An 18,729-nucleotide genomic window follows, 5' to 3' on the forward strand; every position below is an offset into this window, starting at 1 on the left:
CCATTGTGAATTAAAGCTATGCTAAATACTTTTTGTAAGAATATAAGAAATACCATATTAATAAGAAATACCATATTAATCTGGCTAGATGATTAGACTAGATAATGTAAAAGTGATGATTGTTTAGTACTAAATTTTAGCAATAGGAATTAGGATTTTGCTTTTTCATCCAGGTTGCCATAAAAAGTCAGTATGTAAACATGAAACATTAAAGTCAGAGATTCGTGAATTAGTTAATGTTGTACACTGTAATTTATCAGGGGTAGAAGAGAGGGGTTGGGAAGTGATGGGTAGGACATGGGACCTGGATATATTTATCAAAGAGAAGGATTACCATAAGTGTTCATTAAAGGAATATTAGCCATTATCTAGTTCAAACTTTACAGGCAGAAAACCAGGGCAAGAGAGGATGTGACTGTGAAGGAGTTGGGCTAAAATCTGGATCTCCAGAAACCTAGCCCAGAAATTTATTCTTCACACACCTCTGGGTGTTGAGAAAAGTCTCGAGAAACCCACACTTCTTTGTCATTGTCATGCTAAAGTAATAAGAGCAAAACTTTTTCTCTAATTTCCTTTCCTGAGTTTATGTGGTATTTTGGCCATTAAAAATCCTGCCCTATCTTCCCTACTATTATTGGTGTGCTCCTTTTTACGTACTCAAAATAAATTCTATTATTTATTGTGTATTTATTGTATTTTAACATAATTGAAATAAATGGCCTGGTTTATTTATTTATTTTTTTTACCTCTTTGGATTAAAGCTTTGTGATTCATGCAAATAATGTGCACATGATAGCACCTCCACATTACTAATAAAAATATGATAACCATCAATTTTACTGGTACCAGGAACTCTTCATGTGAATGTCTTATCTCCCAGAGTAAATCATAACTATCTTGAAAGGTAGGACCTTATTTTATGCACACATCTTTATGTCCCCATAGTGTCTGTTACAGACTTGGGCACAAACTACTGACCGAGGGGGGAGGAAACTTCTATGTGAAGAGGCCAGGCACTTGTACGTATATATGCCGCATGTGTGAATATACACAGACTTTGTGCAGCCCTTGTGTAATGAGAAATCTCTTGTTGGTGATGCCAGATTTTTTATAGGACCAATATTCATGAAGAAGCATGTTGGATCAATGCTATTGGCAGTTCAGCTACCTATTTATTAGGGAGATGATGAGACAGAGTAGTTCATTCATAAGTGAAAAAAACATATTGGAGTTTTGTCTTTGTGAATGTTATAGGTTTTTAGGAACAGAGCATTTTCTGGTAACTTTGCCTGAACATTGCTGCTTTAAAAAACAAAACCACTAAGTACCACTTCCGTCTTAGCTGTCCTTTTAGACATTTCTCGTAACTCAAGTCTTCATGGCATAAATGTTACCACTGGGATTTATGTTATACCAGTAAGTCAGATATTATCCTAAATTAAAATACCCAAAGAAGAAAAAGGAAACCTGAATCTTTGTTCTGATCTTGTCACACCTGGCTTACATGACTTGATCTTATGTGTAACTTGTTTTGTATTCTCTAAAATGGGGTTTGTCAGCATTAAAAAACCAAAATTAGGGAATATATTTGAAAGTGAACATACTGTAACCATTCCAGACTTTTTCTTTTATTACTGCATTGTCACTGTAGGTTGCTAGTTGAAACAGTTGCATTTGTTCTTGGGTTTAGTCGTCACTTGTAACCACAGACTTACAAGTTCTTACTTTCTTAAATGTGTTAAAATATATTCTTTCACAATGGCTCTCAGTAGGTCAAAATATTATTTCCTCTTTTTAAACTTTTGTCCAGATGTCCTGGGATCTAGGGGAGGTAGAGAATGAGGTTAGGTTGGATGTTGGTGTTGGGAGAATTTTCTCTGTTGGCTCAATATTTTCTAGACGTAGCTTATTTTGCCTGTTTTCTGTAGAAATGAAAAATAAAACACTGAAAATTCCTAGTTGTGTTTTACTATTAACTTCTGTAACTCCAAATTTAAGCATAGCTTCACAGAGTATTTCCAGAGCCCCCTGACCCTACCTAAATGTGCATTCCGTTATGGTGGGCAATCCATCAAACATGGTCTAAATATTTTATATAGTCATATGAAGTTGGTACTAAAGGGATCCTGGAGACCCCAATTGTGTGCCTTTTGTCCTATCCAAATGTTAGCAACCAGGGACTCTGCTCCCATGGGTTGTGATTTAGCCACAGTCAATCTAATGTCAGGTTAGGCCCCAGAAACCTGATTTTCAGACTTTTGGTTCAGTACTCTTTAGATATACTTCCTTTTTTAAACTTTTGCAACATCAGAAAGCATGAAGGATTTCTTCTGAAAATATTTTATTTGGGGCTTTGGAGTCCTCCATATTTTTGTAGGTTGAATTAAAAAGCAAATGCTGCTTTTAGAAGCCTTAGTTGTCAGGAAGGAGGGCTCGGTACCAGTGCATAGGGAATTCAGATTTTCAATAGAATTTTTAAGTTACAAAACAGTTGCGCACCTGTTCACATATTATACAAATAAACACGGGTATTTCATAGTTATCATTGCATTATTTAGAAGAACCAGGCTGAGAAATGTCATAACTGAATAGGAAGCAATATGGGTTGAAGCTTTAATGGAATGTTCTGGAAAAGTTCCATTTTGGTCAGAGAAGGTTGCATACACTTCTCTGTTCGTTCAGCATTCTTTAATATGGTGGGTTTTTTTTTTTTTTAATTGTCTTCCCTTTTTTTTTAAGGGGTGGGGGATTGTGAGGAGGGGTGCTCAGTTGCCTTGTTTGTTTTTGTTGAGACAAAGTCTCACTCTGCCGCCCTGGGTAGAGTGCAGTGGCATCATCATAGCTCACTGTAAACTCCAACTCCTGGGCTCTAAGCAATTCTTCTGCCTCAGCCTCTCCATACCTGGGACTACAGGCAGGTGTCGCAATGCCCAGCTGGGTTTTTTTCCTTTTCTTTCTTTCTTTTTTTTTTCCTTCCTTTTTGGTAAAGACGAGGTCTCATTCTTGCTCAGGCTGGTCTCCAACTCCTGAGTTTAAGTGATCCTCCTGCCTCGGCCTCCTAGAGTGCTAGGATTACAGGCGTGAGTCATCATCCCTGGCCCCATCTTTGTATTTTATATACATAATGATGGACGTGTACAAGAACTCAGTTAGGGAATCCTTTAACCTGCGAGTCATCCTTCTCTTGTGTTTTGTGTCATCGTCCCCTGAAGTAGGTATTTTTTAGATTTTGTTTTTTTATGCACTGAGGTTTCTTGAGAAGGGCATACCTACATAGGGGTCAAAACTAGATCAAATAATTATAAAGCTGATATGTGTGAAATCAGATTTGAGGAATTAGAATAACATTTGACTTAAAAATGAGGACTTCTGTCAACTAAGAAGTGTAGTTTCCCAGTCCCCACAAAAGTTTTCTAAGGGGTAGCTGGGGAGGATAGATGGATACCTTCTTTCTGCTTATTTCCTGGTCTACATCTTTACTGCCTTGCCTCTCTCAGTTGAGTGACTCACATCCTATTCTGTTTAATCCCACACAAGTGAGGTGTTAAGCATGTCTTCGCCATGCTGAGAGGCAAGTGAGTGGCCAGGGAGAAAAATGAGGAATGGTCACTGGATATTTGACTAAACTGACCAGTCAGTGTTGTTGGCATTGTGGCTCTGTGGACAACCTTGAGGCTATTTGACAAGATTAGTTAGGGAATTTACAAAATGGAACTAAATAAATATGGGGTGGTTCTAACAATGCGTTTTTTAAAAATTGAGATATAATTCACATATAAAATTTGTCATTTTAAAATGTACAGTCCTTTGGTTTTTAGTATAGTCACAGAGCTGTACAACCACCACCATTATCTAGCTCCAGGACACGTTCACATGCCCCGTACCCATTAGCAGTCACTTCCCATTCCCACTCCACCCATCCCCGGCAACCACTAATCTACTTTCTTTCTAAGGATTTGCCTATTCTGGACATTTTGTATAAATGGAATCATGCACTTTGTGGTCTTTGTGTCTGGCTTCTTTTACTTAGTATAATGTTTTCAAGGTTCATCCATGTTATGTTTAATAGCATATATCAGCATATCATTTCTTTTTATGGCTGAATAATATTCCATTGTATGGATAGACCACATTTTGTTTATCCATTCATCAGCTGATGGACATTTGGGTTGTTTCCGCTTTTTGGCTGTTATGAATGATGCTACTATGAACATTCATGTACAAGTTATTTTGTGGACATTGGGGGTCTTTTTTTCTTGAATACATACCTAGGAATGAAATTATCAGGTCAAATGGTAATGTTTAACTTATTAAGGAGCTGCCAAACTTTTTTATAAAGCAGTTAAACCATTTAACATTTTCACCAGCAATGTCTGAGGGTTCCAATGTCTCCGTATTCTTCCCAACACTTATTTTTCCTTTAAAAAGTGGTAGCCTACCTAGTGGGTATGAGTGGTATTACCCTGTGGTTTTGATAAGCATTTCCCTAGTAACTAATGATGTTGAGCATCTTTTCATCTATTTATGTGTCATTTTTGTATGTTCTTTGGAGAAATGTCTATATAAATCCTTAGCTCATAAAAAATATTGGGTTATTTGTCTATTTGTTGTTGAATTGTAAGAGTTGTTTATATATTCTGAATTCTGGACCCTTATTAGACATATGATTTGCAGAGATTGTCTCTAATTCTAAGGGTTGTCTTTTCATTTACTTAGTGGTTTCATTTGCAGCACACAAACTTTAAATTTTTTGGGTGGGGGCAGAGTCTTGCTCTGTTGCCTGGGCTAGAGTGCCATGGTGTCAGCCTAGCTCACAGCAACCTCCAACTCCTGGGCTCAAGCAATCCTCCTGCCTCAGCCTCCCAAGTAGCTGGGACTACAAAGCACTCGCCACAATGCCCGGCTAATTTTTTGTTTCTATTTCTAGTTGGCTGGCTAATTTTTTCTATTTTTAGTAGAGATGGAGTCTCACTCTTGCTCTGCCTGGTCTCAAACTCCTGACCTCCAGCGATCCTCCTGCCTTGGCCTCCCAGAGGGCTAGGATCACAGGCATGAGCCACCATGCCCAGACCAAATTTTAAATTTTGATTCAGTCCAGTTTATCTATTTTTTTTTTTGTCTCTTGTGCTTTTGGTGTCATATCTAAGAAACTCAAGATCATGAAGATGTACTCCTATGTTTTCTCCTAAGAATTTTATTGTATTAGCTCTTACCTTTAGGTCTCTGATCCATTTTGAGTTAACTTTTATATATGATGTGATGTAGGAGTCCAATTTCATTCTTTTGCCTGTGGATATCCAGTTGTTGGAAAAAATATTCTTTCCCCACTTAATAGGATTGGCATCATTATCAAAAATCAATTGACTATAGACATGTGGGTTTATTTCTGGAGTCTCAATTCCATTCCAGTGATCTATATGTCTATTCTTGTGCCAGAACCACACCAAAGATTGTAGTTTTGTAGTAAGTTTGGAAATCAGGAAGTGTGAGTCCCTCCTAAGTTTTAAGATTGTTTTGGCTATTCTGGGTCCCTTGCATTTCTATATGAATTTCAGTATTGGTAGGTCCATTTCTGCAAAAAAGGCAGTTAGAATTTTGATAGGAATGTTACTGAATCTGTAGATCAATTAGAGTAATTATTATCATCCTAACAATATTAAGTCCTCCAATCCATGAACATGGGCTATCTGTCCATTTACTTAGATCTTCTTTAATTTCTTTCAACAGTGTTTTATAGTTTTCATCATACAAGTTTTATGCTTCTTTGGTTTAATTTATTCCCAAGTATTTTATTCTTTTTGATACTATTATAAATCAAATTGTTTTCTTAGTTTCATTTCCAGATTGTTTATTGCTAGTGTATAGAAACACAACTGATTTTTAAGTATTGATCTTATATCCTGAAACCTTGCTGTTTTAGTCAGGATTCTCCAGAGAGACAGAACCAATAGGAGATGTATAGATATACATATATATAAGAGGGGATTTACTAGAGGGATTGACTCATGGTTGTGGAAGCTGAGAAGTTCCACAAATGCTCTAAGTGTGGCTCAGTCCAAGTCCCAAAGCCTCAGAACCAGAGAAGCTGATGGTATAATTCTTAGTCCAAAGCTGAAGGCCTGAGACCCCGGGGTGGTGGTGGGGCTGTTAGTGTAAGTCCTGCAGTCCAAAGTCCAGAGAGCCTGGAGTTCTGATGTTTAAGGGAAGAAGAAGAGTGTCCCAGCTCCAGGGGGAAGGGAGAAAGAGATATCGTGGGGGGAGAAAATTGCCTTTTCTCTGCCTTTTTTGTTCTATCCAGGCCCCTGGCCAATGTCTGCTGACACTGAGGGTGGTTCTTCCCCGCTCAGTCCACTGACTCACATGCCATTCTTCTCTACACACACCAGGACAGACGCACCCAGAAGTAATGCTTTACCAGTTCTCTAGATATTCCTTAATCAAGTCAGACTGACACCTAAAATGAACCATCATCACACTTGCTGAATTCATTTATTGGCTCTAATAGTTATTTAAGGATTCTTTAGGGTATTCTATATATGAGATCATGCCATCCAGGAATAGAGATAGTTTTACTTCTTTCTCTCTAATCTGGATACCTTTTATTTCTTTCTCTTGCTTAACCACTCCAGTTAGAACTTGCATTACAATGTTACATAGAAATGGCAAGAGTGGACATCCTGGCCCTTTTCCTTATCTTGGGGGAAAAGTTCTAGTCTTTCATCATTAAGTATGATGTTAGCTGTGGGTTTTTCCATAGATTTCCTTTATCAGGTTGAGGAAGTTTCCTTCTATTCCTGATTTGTTGAGTGTTTTTTATCATGAAGGGCTGTTGGCTTCTAATATTGTGTTTTAATGAAGAGATAGATTTTGTTGTGAGTTGAGCTGTTGTATTGTCTATGCCAGGATTTACTTAAATTTTGTTGAAGTGAGTTTTTAAATCTCTACAAGATACTAATCAAGTTGAAGCCACAGAAGTGCTTGTTGATGGCTTTTAAACAGTTCTTCAATTGATATACATTTAATGGTTTCTAAGTCTATTAAACTGATTCTCTTCATTAACCCAAGTTAATTTGAGTTTGTTTTCTCTTGCCTGAAGATATATAGACACACAGACATAAGTGATGTAAGATGATTTGTTTCTGTTGGTTATTTTATTTTATTTTGAGACAGAGTCTCACTCTGTTGTCCGGGCTAGAGTGCCATGGTGTCAGCCTAGCTCATAGCAACCTCAAACCCCTGGGCTCAAGCAATCCTCCTGCCTCAGCGCCCCCGAGTAGCTGGGACTACAGGCATACGCCACCATGGCCAGCTAATTTTTTATTCTATATATTTTTAGTTGTCCAGCTAATTTCTTTCTATTTTTTTTAGTAGAGATGGGGGTCTCGCTCTTGCTCAGGCTGGTCTTGAACTCATGAGCTCAAACAATCCTCCCACCTCGGCCTCCCAGAGTGCTAGGATAACAGGCATGAGCCACTGCACCTGGCTGGTTAGTTTTTTTTTTTTTTTTTTTTTGAGACAGAGTCTCACTCTGTTGCCCTGGCTAGAGTGCCGTGGTGTCAGCCTAGCTCACAGCAACCTCAGACTCCTGGGCTCAAGCGATCCTCCTGTCTCAGCCTCCCGAGTAGCTGGGACTACAGGCATGTGCCACCATGCCCGGCTAATTTTTTGTGTATATATATTTTAGTTGTCCATATAATTTCTTTCTATTTTTAGTAGAGACGGGGTCTCACTCTTGCTCAGGCTAGTCTCGAACTCCTGACCTTGAGCGATCCACCCGCCTCGGCCTCCCAGAGTGCTAGGATTACAGGCGTGAGCCACCACGCCCGGCCTGGTTAGTTTATTTTAATGCCTCTTTATTACCTGAGCTTGTGCTTCTCAAACTCAGATATTCCAAGAGTCCTGGGAGAATGCCGGAGGATGTGGATAAAAGCACCTCTGTCTCATTGGATGGTCAGTGTTAGAGATGTTTCAGTTCTCTTCCTCCACCTATCTTGGGGATACCTTGGTAGGAGAGCCTGAGAATCAGGGAGCCTGTCTGAGCTTCCTAGAATTGGGCTTCCTAGTGGTGTTTAAGTCTGCCTGTTTTCGTAGTGCAAGTATCACTGAATTACTGGGATGAAAAAGAAGGTATGTCAAAATCAAAACTTGGTAGTTAATTTGTCTGCAGCATTGCCCTAGGAAATTTTTTTTTTGTTATCCTTTGTGCACACATAGTAGGAGCATTTGCCTAATCAGTGTCACTGCTGTGCTGGATCCTGTGGGGTACGCAGAGATGACCACCAGCTGGCTTCACTCAGGCAGATACCCTCTGAGAGATCCTTGTACCTGGAAAAAACTGCTCGTGTTCTACTCTAAAAACCCATTCTTTGGTTTAGCCTGAGGGTCCTTTACACAAATACTATGCCCAGATTTTTAAATTTTTAAAAATTAAAAAATTTTAATTTATTTATTTACTTAGAGACAGGGTCTTGCTCTGTCTCCCAGGCTGGAGTGCAGTGGTCCGATCATAGCTCACTGTAACCTCAAACTCCTGGGTTTGGGCTATCCTCCTCCCACCTCAGCCTCCTGAGTAGCTGGGACTACACATTTGTACCAGGCTAATTTAAAAAATTTTTTTGTACAGACAGGGTCTCTCTATGTTGCCAAGGCTGGTCTCAAACTCTTGGCCTCAAGCAATCCTGGCATCTTAGCCTCTCAAAGTGCTGGGATTACAGGTGTGAGCCACCACATGGGGATCCAATTTTTTTAATGTAATTCATTGTCATGAATATAATGATTGTGAAATTCCTTTAGGGAATTATGTTAGTAAAATAAGTGGAGGAAAAGCTCAATATTATATGTAAACAATACTTCCCCAAGTGGTTGGAAGCTCACTTGCAAGTTTTCCAGTTTGACTAACTTTTAATGGATAGAGCCCCACGGGCATTTTGTCATGAATAATATTGTATATGTGGTATTTGACTGAAGTCTTACAGTTCTTTAATTTTATACATATGCCCTAAAGGCCTTTGGTTAATGGTTACATTTTAAATAAGTCTTATGCGTGTGCTAGGCAAATCTTAATAATCTTCAATGCAAATATGGTTATCAAACTTAATGGAGTTATAATCCAAGATTTTGGGCATACCACATTTGTAATGTTACATATTTATTAAAAATGTTTAGGAAAAAAAGCTTTCAAAGAGAGGTGTACTTTGCCATAACTGTAAAATAAGTATATTCAATACTATTCATAACAACTACTCTTAGGAATAGCAGGATCCCATTAACTAGTCATTGAATGTTTGAGTAATGGCTACAGTTCTTAAAATTGAGAATAATGCAAATTATAGCACCCTTTTCATAAAAAATAATGTATTAATGTTTCATAGTTCTATTATTTTTGCTTAATACTTTTGAGTATTCTGAAAATAAATCTATGACCCTAGTTGATCATCTTAACAAACAAAATTTGCTTAGAGGAAAAATTTATAGCTGGAAGTCCCTCAGAAATACATCTTTCTTGCTGTAGCTGTATTTATAGGTTTATTCGTTACAGGAAAACACAGAGGTCGCAGAGGTGTTGTTTATTATAAGGACATAATAGCAGCTGCCTGGCTGAGCCTGGTAGTTCTCCTCTCTCTCTTCCTACCGCTCGGGGTCTGGCATCCAGGTTGGCATCACTCTCACCTGCATGGCATCTCTCATTCTCTTCCAGTATTTTCTCCACCTGGGGTCCCACTGGTTGATTCTCCTACTTTCCCTGCTCAAGTTCCAGAGTAGCATTAGCTTAGTCTTACCATCTCCCAGGTTAGGGAGAGTTTTTCCAAGCCAGTTTCCCTTGGCTTGGGGGAAGCAGTCTTTCTGGGGTGGGGAGACTGCCATGGGCAGGGCAGTTTCCCTGAGAAGGAGGCGTTGGAAGTACCATAATGTGGCCCACAGAGACTGTGCAGAGCCAAACCTTGGCCTGCAAAATGATGACATTTTGCTGACTGGAGCACGAAGTAGCAAGTACATAGATGTCACAGTGATTGACCTGTCTGATACACTCAAGAGTAGAAAATGAATTTTACTCAAAGCTCAAATTGCTGTTGTGATTAGCCAGAATTATAACAAGTAAGTCATTAGTTCAATGGGCCGAAGCTGTGGCTGATTTGTGGCTGTCTCTGGAAGGGCTAGTGTTTGACTTGAAGCCTGTGGCATGTTGGGATGATTATTAAACACGCAGATTTCTAGATCTCTTTAAATAAAGGAGATTTAACTTGGTATTTACACTTAGAGCTCCTCTCCCCGTATACCACTCCCCTGCCCCCAACCGCTAGGACATTTTTGCAAAGGAGCAACCAACTTTGCAAAGGAGCAACCAGTCAACAGCTTCGTACCTGTTCCCCTAGGAGTCAGCCGGAGACCCCACAACCAGATGACACCTGACATCACTGTGTAAGTGGAATTTGGGTTGTGGATCTTTCTGGTTCCTTACTATGCAGCTGTTTTAATGTTTACTGTTATTATTTATTCAGCTAGGTAGTCTAATTTTTTGAATCTTCTTTTGATCTAATTTGGAAATTTAATAAGCAATTCCTGCCAAACTTCCCCTTAGAAGAACATTTTTCTAGAGCACTTGATTAAATTATTAGGTGAAAATAATTAGCGTTTTTTTCTCTTAATGTCACTGAGAGTTTGATAGAGGAAATGAGTGCAGTAATTGTCAAACTTTAAAAAAATCTACCTTGTCATTCTATTTGAGCTTAATAAAGGCTGTCCGTTTCATTTTAAGGAAAACGTTTTGAACACGAACACAGTTAGTACTCAGATTTTTTTCACTGAATGTCATTGTATCAAACTATTCAATAATTAAAAATACATAGATATTTCAAGTCTTTGGACTAGAGCATAAATTTGGGGTATATTTTTTTTCACTTTATGTAATATCAATCATTTTTCTCTTTTGGAGCCCCAAACTGATGGCTTACATGTTAATGCACCAAATGGCCTGTGACTTAGATTTGCATTATCCTTCATTTTAGAAAGCCATTGACTGGAAATCTCCAAAGATAAACTGTCAGGTCATTTCCAACTTGAAAGTAAAGAATAGATTTACTTTTGTAAAGGTCATAGAATGTAGATTTTTGAAATATATTATGAATACCAAGTTATGGATTACATTCTGTTTATTTATGTAAAGACAAATGTGTCTGTTTTGCACTAAAAAATGGTTATACATTCAACCATTTTTATATCATGATAGTTCAGTTTTATGTTGTAGAATCATAGGAAAAGTTTTTATTTGATGTGTTTTAAATTTGATTTTAGCTTAAGTTTAATTTTGATCAGTAAACTAGTCACCTCACTATCCCTCATGAGACCAAGGCCTCTTTCTTTAGTTCAGAATACCTTGAATTTTGGTGCACATTTTTGCTATTTTCAGGAACTAAGTCAAAGTAGCCTTATATCAAAGGTAGCCTTATGTGGAGAGCCTTATTGCAAAGATATTAGAGTATTTAATTTCTAGTATTTTTTCTAGAATTGAGAATCTCGGGTATTTCTGGGCCTATAAGAACTTTGAGAAGAGTTCTGTATTTAGTTATGGGTGAAATATGTGGCGTACACTGAGAATGTCTTTACACTTTCTGACATTTGTACTTATGTTGAGTAAAGTTATACCTCAGTTTCTTGTTTGGTACTGTCATATGATAAAATTCATCAATGGATAAATTGCTGTGTATGTATGTGATAAAGATACTTGCCTTAAAATAGAGCACTTCTGTCTTGCAAACAGTCTATGGTCAAATTGTCATTTCACTTATGCATCTTTCTGTGCACCTGTGAATGCGGGCCTGATAAAATGGAAGTAAGAAAGAAGATGGAATGTCTTTTCATTATTAATTATTTGAACCTGGATTAAAAAGTATTTTGACATGTGAAGATTTTATGGAAAAAATAATATGTGTGTGTTGTTTGGCTTTTACTGCTAAAGATAAACAGATACAATACGTATTGGTTTTAACCAGTATTTTTATTGACCCTATTCTCAATGGGAGTAGTTATTCAAATATGTGTGTGGCCAGTTTTATTACTTCTCCTGTGTGCACATAACTACTGTTAATTGTCGTCATTAATGGCTGCTGGATATGTTATGGGGAGATCAGATGTACTGTATCAACCAACAGGGAAGTGATTTAGGTAGTAAAGATTGTATTATAGTTTGGGTTTTAAGGTAATAATTGTATTGTTTGGTAGCTCTTTTAGGAATGATGGTTTAAATGAACATAGCTTTTATCCTCTAATAAAAAGATTCTTAAAAATCAGCTCAATTTATGTGACATAATTTTGTTTTCTACTTTAATATGGGATTAGTAAAGTGTGCAGTCATTTGAGTCATAGTTTTTCTTACTCGGCTGTGTTACTTATGTATTTATGTCAGATCTTTAGTAGTACCTGTGCATCAAATAGTTAATTGATTCATGGTTGAAGCGTTTTAGCATCTTCAGTCCTTAAGGAAATAATATTTCATAAAAAATTTACTTTGTTATGATACAAATATGTTGTATGCACATCTGAAAAAAATTCTGTACAGCTTGAACATTTGAATAGTTAATAAATTTTGACTTTGAGAACCACCTACACCTGCTACTAAATACACGTTACTATCTGTTGAGTTGACTTCGTCAACCGATGTGCAGTAGTTCATTCTTGGTGGACTCCTTTCCCTTTTGTTCTGAACCAAAACTTCTCTTTACAATAAACGACTGGTGGATGAAGCACAAAAGGTGTCTCCTGGCTGTGACAGTGCCTCTGTTGGTCAGGGGTCTTGAGGCAATCATTTGATCCTCTCTGACCTGCTTTCATATTCTCTTTTCCTCTCCCTTTTAACTACTTTTCTCTGTGGTAAGAAATAAATAATCTACAGGAGGTAAGTTTCCAGGCGATGATGGTAGGTACTCCTAGGCATGTAAAATGTGTTGAGTTGAGTTGAATCAAAAATCTTGGGAATTGTGCCCTTCTTTTTTTTTTGACACAGAGTCTTGATCTGTCACCCAGGCTGGAGTGCCATGGTGTCATCATAGCTCATTTCAACCTCAAACTCTTGGGCTCAAGTGATCCTCTTGCCTCAGCCTCCCGAGTAGCTGGGACTACAGGCACGCGCCACCACACCTGGTTAACTTTTTCTATTTTTAGTAGAGACGGGGTCTCCCTGTTGCTCAGGGTGGTCCTGAACTCCTGAGCTCAAGTGATCTTCCCACTTCGGCCTCCCGGAGTGCCAGGATTACAGGCGTGGGCCACCTCGCCGGGCCTGAAATTGTACTTTCTATAATATATGCTGTTGCTTGTTTACAGTATGTTCTCAGTGACAGAAATGCCTGCCAAGCCCTTTCATTTCTCTTAGTGAAAAGGACACGTGACCCTCCTCCCTCTCCCTTCACCCTTCACCTTTCTTCTCTGCCCACCCCTACTTCTTGGAGATAGTGACTCTGGATTTGACATTCTTGCCCTACGTCCTAGCAGGTGCTGGTGATGGGCTCAATTGTGAAAATCACCCCTTCAGGGGTAGATGCAAGGACTTCTGAGGGCAGAGAAGTGGGTGTCTTGCTGGACAGCTGTTGGGCCAAGGCCCAGCATTTCCCTCCAGGGGCTCCGCTGGCTGAGATGTGAAGCAGTCTGCCCATGTTCCAGGGAGAGGTTTCCTTTGATTTATTGCTGTTAAAGTCGTTGCTTCAAGAGCTGGGCATAAACTATAAAAACAGTGGGGAAGCACAAGAAATTTGTGATAATTGCATTTAAGATAGGAATCCATTCGTCAGGTAACACTTATGTGCTGTTAATCAGGGTAATGATTTCTAAGCCACAGGGTTTGCTCCTCATCTGAGTTTTTCTTTATATTTTATTTTTGGAACTAATCTGGTTTTTGTTTTCTTTTAAGGAAAAATAATAGCAAATGTCAGACTGAACATTATATGGTTGGATTATTTTTCAGAGATTTAAAAGAATTATAAGCCAGTGTGCATGGTTGAACTTTTAGATACTTGAAAAGATAATTAATGTTTTGGTAAAAAAAGAAAAGGAAGGGGGAATTTTCTAAGTCTCTCCCCCACCCCATCTTTCACTGATGTCTCAAATTGACAAGGTGATGGATATATCAGTCAGATGTCCCATCATCTCTGTCCCCTATAAATCTTAGGCAAGGGCTGCCAAAGTACCTCTTCATCTGTGTTCAGGCTGTGAATACAGTGAGGTTCTGATGAATGTTTGGCCAAAAATGGGTTTTGGCACTGGGCTACAAGAGCAATGTAACCTTTTCAAGGCCAAGGCATTCTCTGGTGTGTGGGTGGTCCTTTAGTCTGCTGAAAATGTGGAAGTAAGCCTTTCTACTTTGCCAAGTCCTGAATAATTTGTGGGGCTCAAGGTGGGGGTCTTGAGGAGCCAGAGGGGTCTGGGGAGAGTGGAACTTGATGTTGACTTTACTTGGGCAGCAAGTTGTTTTCATTGGAGCTAGCTAAGGGAGAGTGGACACGTCTTAAAAATGAGTTGATTTTTAAAAAATGTATCAAAATAACATAATCCACATACTAGACACTATAGAAAGCAGGAAGAGAAAAAATAAGCACATACTTCCTTATCATTGTAAGAAGTTGCTGTCATCACTTGCTTTATTTTCTTCCCCTCTCCTCATTTCTCTCTGAGCCGGGCTCTAGCCACACACGTGGGAGACACACTCCTTGGTCATAAGGAGCTCCTGATAGGGAAAGAGACCAATAATAAAACACTGAAGAGGTTTAGGGGGAGGAAAAAGGTGATGAAACAGCTGCTGTGGGATCCTAGAGGACGACCATCTCAGTCAGCTCAGCAGTCAAGGAAGGCTTCCAAGGGGAGTGATTCTCAGATTCAGTTAGGAGAGACATACCCCTAAGGATTCACAACACTTGTAGGGTTCAGCGTGTACCAAAGCAAGAGCAAGTGGCTTGTTTTGGCAATTGCACTTGGCTGGGAAAGTGCACAGAGAAGGGTGTGTGAGGAGTGCTGTTGGGCAGGCAGAGGTCAGAGTAGGAAAGGCCTCATGGGAGGTGGGCTTTACCCTGCAGGCAGAGAGCCTTTGAAGGACTTACCTCAGGGGAATGACATGGCAAGGTTTGTACTTAAAGGGGATCACTCTGTCCACTGTGCAAAGGGTGGAGAGAGGGGAGAGTGGGACCAATTAGGAAACTGCTGTGATCATCATCTAGGTAGAGGAAGTGTTGAGAGTGGATCCAGTAGCAATGATGAGAGAGACAGAGAACGAGCAACTTTTGGTGGGAAAGAGTTCCATTTTAGACCTACTGACTTGAGGAGCCTGGGCAGTATCCAAATGGAAATGTCAAGCAGGCTGGTGGCTGTGTGCCTGGAGCCCTGGGGAGATGTCAGATCTAGAGTCAGCCAAATGGTCAGGATTTGTGACAAGTCCTTGGCTTATGGATGGAAGTAGAAGCTAGTTTGGAAAAAGATATGAAAAATCTCCCTGAAAGAATGTTGGAATAGAGGAAGTAACCTGGGCTTGGTCCCTGGAGACTACCAAATTGGACAAGAGGAGGAAAGGGAGTTGAGGGACCCAACAGGGAGGTGGGGTGTTAAATGCTTGAGAACTGAGGTGAGCTTTGGGACTGAGAAGTGTGAACTGGGTTCAGCAACTAGGTGCTTATGGGGCTTTGGAGAAAGCCATTCTAGTGGCTTAGGGGGCAAATGCATAAACGTGGCTTCATGTGATTATATTTATATATGGTAGAAATATAAGCAGCATCTGCATTAAACTCTGAGCTTTTCCCTCTTCCTGTAGAGTCTCCATAGCCATCACTTTCAAATGTCTGCATATGGCCATGCCAGAAGTTGTCTGTTCCTCTAGGATAAGAATCACAAACGTGGACCAAAGAGTCTTATCATTTTTATGGCTTTTGAAATACACTGCCACACTGATTTTCATTTGGAGTGTACGGATTTGCAGTGCTGTCCGTTTTGTGCTGCTATAACAGAATACCATTAGCTGGGTAATTCATAAACAATGGAAGTTTATTTGGCTCATGGTTCTGGAGGCTGGGAAGTCCAACACTGAGGGGCCACATCTGATGAAGGCCTTCTAGCTGCATCATGACATCACGGAAGGCATCACATGGGTGACAGAGAGAGAGGCAAGGGGGCCAAATTCATCTTTTTATCAGGAACTCAGCCCCAAGATAAGGGCATTAATCCAGGCATGAGGACCTAATCTTGACCTAATCATCTCTTGAAGCGCCCACCTCTCCACACTGTTACACTGAGGATTAAGTTTCCAGCACAGGAACTTTGGGAACACGTTCAAACCATAGCACTCAGTAATGCCTGATATTGTCATTTTCACCACACCCTCATCAGCATTAGATTTTACGTCATTAAATTTTTTTCTTAATGCAGCTGCTGAACAATGGCTTCTCACTGTGTCAGTTGCACTAACATCTTGGTTCCCAGTGACCTTGTCTTATAGACACTTTTAGTTTCAAGCCAGCCAGATCAGGAACCACGTATTGGATTGGTAGTTTAAAAATGAAACAGAAATCGAACTTGTCGAACCATCTGTCTGCTCTTGCACTGTGGGCCTTGTTAAGATGCTTATTATTCTCTCTGGGTCTAGGTCTTGACTAAGAGATTTTGTTGATTCCAAGGTTTTTTCCAATGCTCAGCGTTTTTCCAATGCTTAGATTCTGGGATATTTAGCTCTGTTCTCCACTTGCATCTCCCAGTGCCTAGTAAGAGTATAGAGCCCACAGCCGGCCCCAGATAAACACTGAGAAATTGCCTGAAACCTTTGATGTGATCAGAAAACATATTCTGCGTTGGAGTAGGAAGATGTCACCAATAGAACAATAAGTACTCTAAATATTATGATCATTAAGAAAAATATATAAATTACAGGTAAAAAGGTAAAAATCAAAATCGTCCCTAATGCTGTTCCCACACCCATATCCTGCTGTCCAGCTAACTCCTACTTATCCTTCAGATCTTGGCTTAAATGGTGTCTTTCTTGGGGGCCTTTTGGACCCTGTAATAGATTAAGTTCGATAGATGTTCTTCATCCCATTGGTTCTTTTTTATTATTAATATTATCACTTCTGAACTATACTAAATGCTTTATCAGAACAGCAGCCTTATATGTGTAATTAATTACTGTATCCCCAACCCTTAGCAGCAAGGCCAGCACATAACTGTTGCTCAGTAAATGTTTGTTGAATGAACACATAAACTCAGTTGATCATTTTTAACATTTTGGCATATTTCGTTTTGCAATTTTTTTTCTGTGTGTATGTGTATACATATCAAGATGGTTTTTCCTTCCAAAAATGAGATCAGTTTATACTACTGTTTCGTGACTTGTTTTTTACTCTCACTGAGTCATTTTTGTGTGGTCGCCTATCGTTTTGTGATGATCCATCCCCACTCATAAAACAGCCCCTTTTGTTTCCAACAACATATATTTGAGCAGTGGCTGGTCTGGGTTAGGGATACAACCTGAGACTTAGAAGATTTAAAGAATCATTCAATTCAGTGTTTAAAAATAGTTCAACTGTCTAAACTGTTCATTTGCGGGAGAGGTCAGAATGATTTGTCACTGTGAGCCCTAGCCCCGTGGGGACCCGGATTGAGGTCCAGGGAGGCTGGGGGAGGACAATGAAGACCAGCCTCTGCGGTGCACATTCCTTACCCGCTATTGCATGGTCTGTGCATTTATCCTGGAAAGTAGGTATTATTAACCCCTCTTACAGATAAAGAAACCATCTCAGGGTAGTCCAGAAGCACACTAGCTCTTTGTAGCTCAGCTGCGGTTCAGACCTAGGTCTTCTAACACAGGATCCTCATTCGGTGCTGACGACCACCCAGCAGCGCAGGAGTCTCTGCTTACAGATTGACCGGCTGCCTCGGTTGTCTTGCGAGTAGAGCTGGCCTTGAAGTCAGTCCTGGGATTTGACCCTGGTACCCATGGCCTGTTGTCTCCTCCCTGCAGCTATCCATCTTGGGTAGTTATTTTATTCTGTTAAAGTTACATCCGGCACGGCCAGAACTGAAATAAATGGATGATCTTACTTTTAATCAGAAGGCTGAAAGTTCAAGTTGTATTGAGTAGCTGAGTGCTAAGGCTGGGTTTTCCAGCTCTGGTTGAGCAAACCTTTGAACTTTAGTCTCCATTTCCCTAAGTTGAGCCTTTTGCAAGGATATTAAGAAATACCATTTAAACTTTATTGTAACCACCTGGGAAATAGCAGCATGGGAGAACTGTGCGCCTGTCAGGAACAATGTTACACAATTTGAACAGATAAAAATCACAGTGGCATTTTCAGTTAAACCAAGAGCAGTTACACAAGGGTAGCACTTTACTGCAAATGATGTAGCTGAAATTGAGTATATTCTTAATCACATTTAGACTCTGGGAATGGGCTACTGGGATGAGCTTCAGCTTTGTTCAAAAAGGACTGTTATCACTAATAATCGTTAATCATTATGAGTCATAAAGTCTGATACAGAAGACTAAGGAGAATTAAAAGAGGAAAAAAGTGAGTATTAAAGTGCAATAGTCTCATTTAGTCATAAATAGCTTCCTGTGGTGTGATTTTAATTTTTAATAACTGCTCTTCTTCATTCTATGGCTGGTCGACTACTAGTGGAACCACCCCAAGCTTGTCCTAATAATTTTTAAAAACGTGTTTGTGTGCACACTTAAAAATAGTTAAGATGGTAAATTTTATGATACTC

General features: G+C 39.4%; 1 protein-coding gene across 1 annotated transcript in view; it reads left to right on the forward strand.

Moving 5' to 3' along the window:
* Window positions 1-1,062: 1,062 nt before the first annotated feature.
* The window catches only part of LOC138399822 (large ribosomal subunit protein eL39-like), a 196,972-nt gene continuing 179,305 nt past the window's right edge, over window positions 1,063-18,729 (forward strand). Inside the window, exon 1 of the mRNA XM_069494488.1 lies at window positions 1,063-1,072. The gene's annotated coding sequence lies outside the window, so the exon portion shown is untranslated. The remainder of the gene's footprint in view (window positions 1,073-18,729) is intronic.

The sequence above is a fragment of the Eulemur rufifrons genome, chromosome 19, assembly GCF_041146395.1.
Source record: "Eulemur rufifrons isolate Redbay chromosome 19, OSU_ERuf_1, whole genome shotgun sequence".
Taxonomy (NCBI): domain Eukaryota; kingdom Metazoa; phylum Chordata; class Mammalia; order Primates; family Lemuridae; genus Eulemur; species Eulemur rufifrons.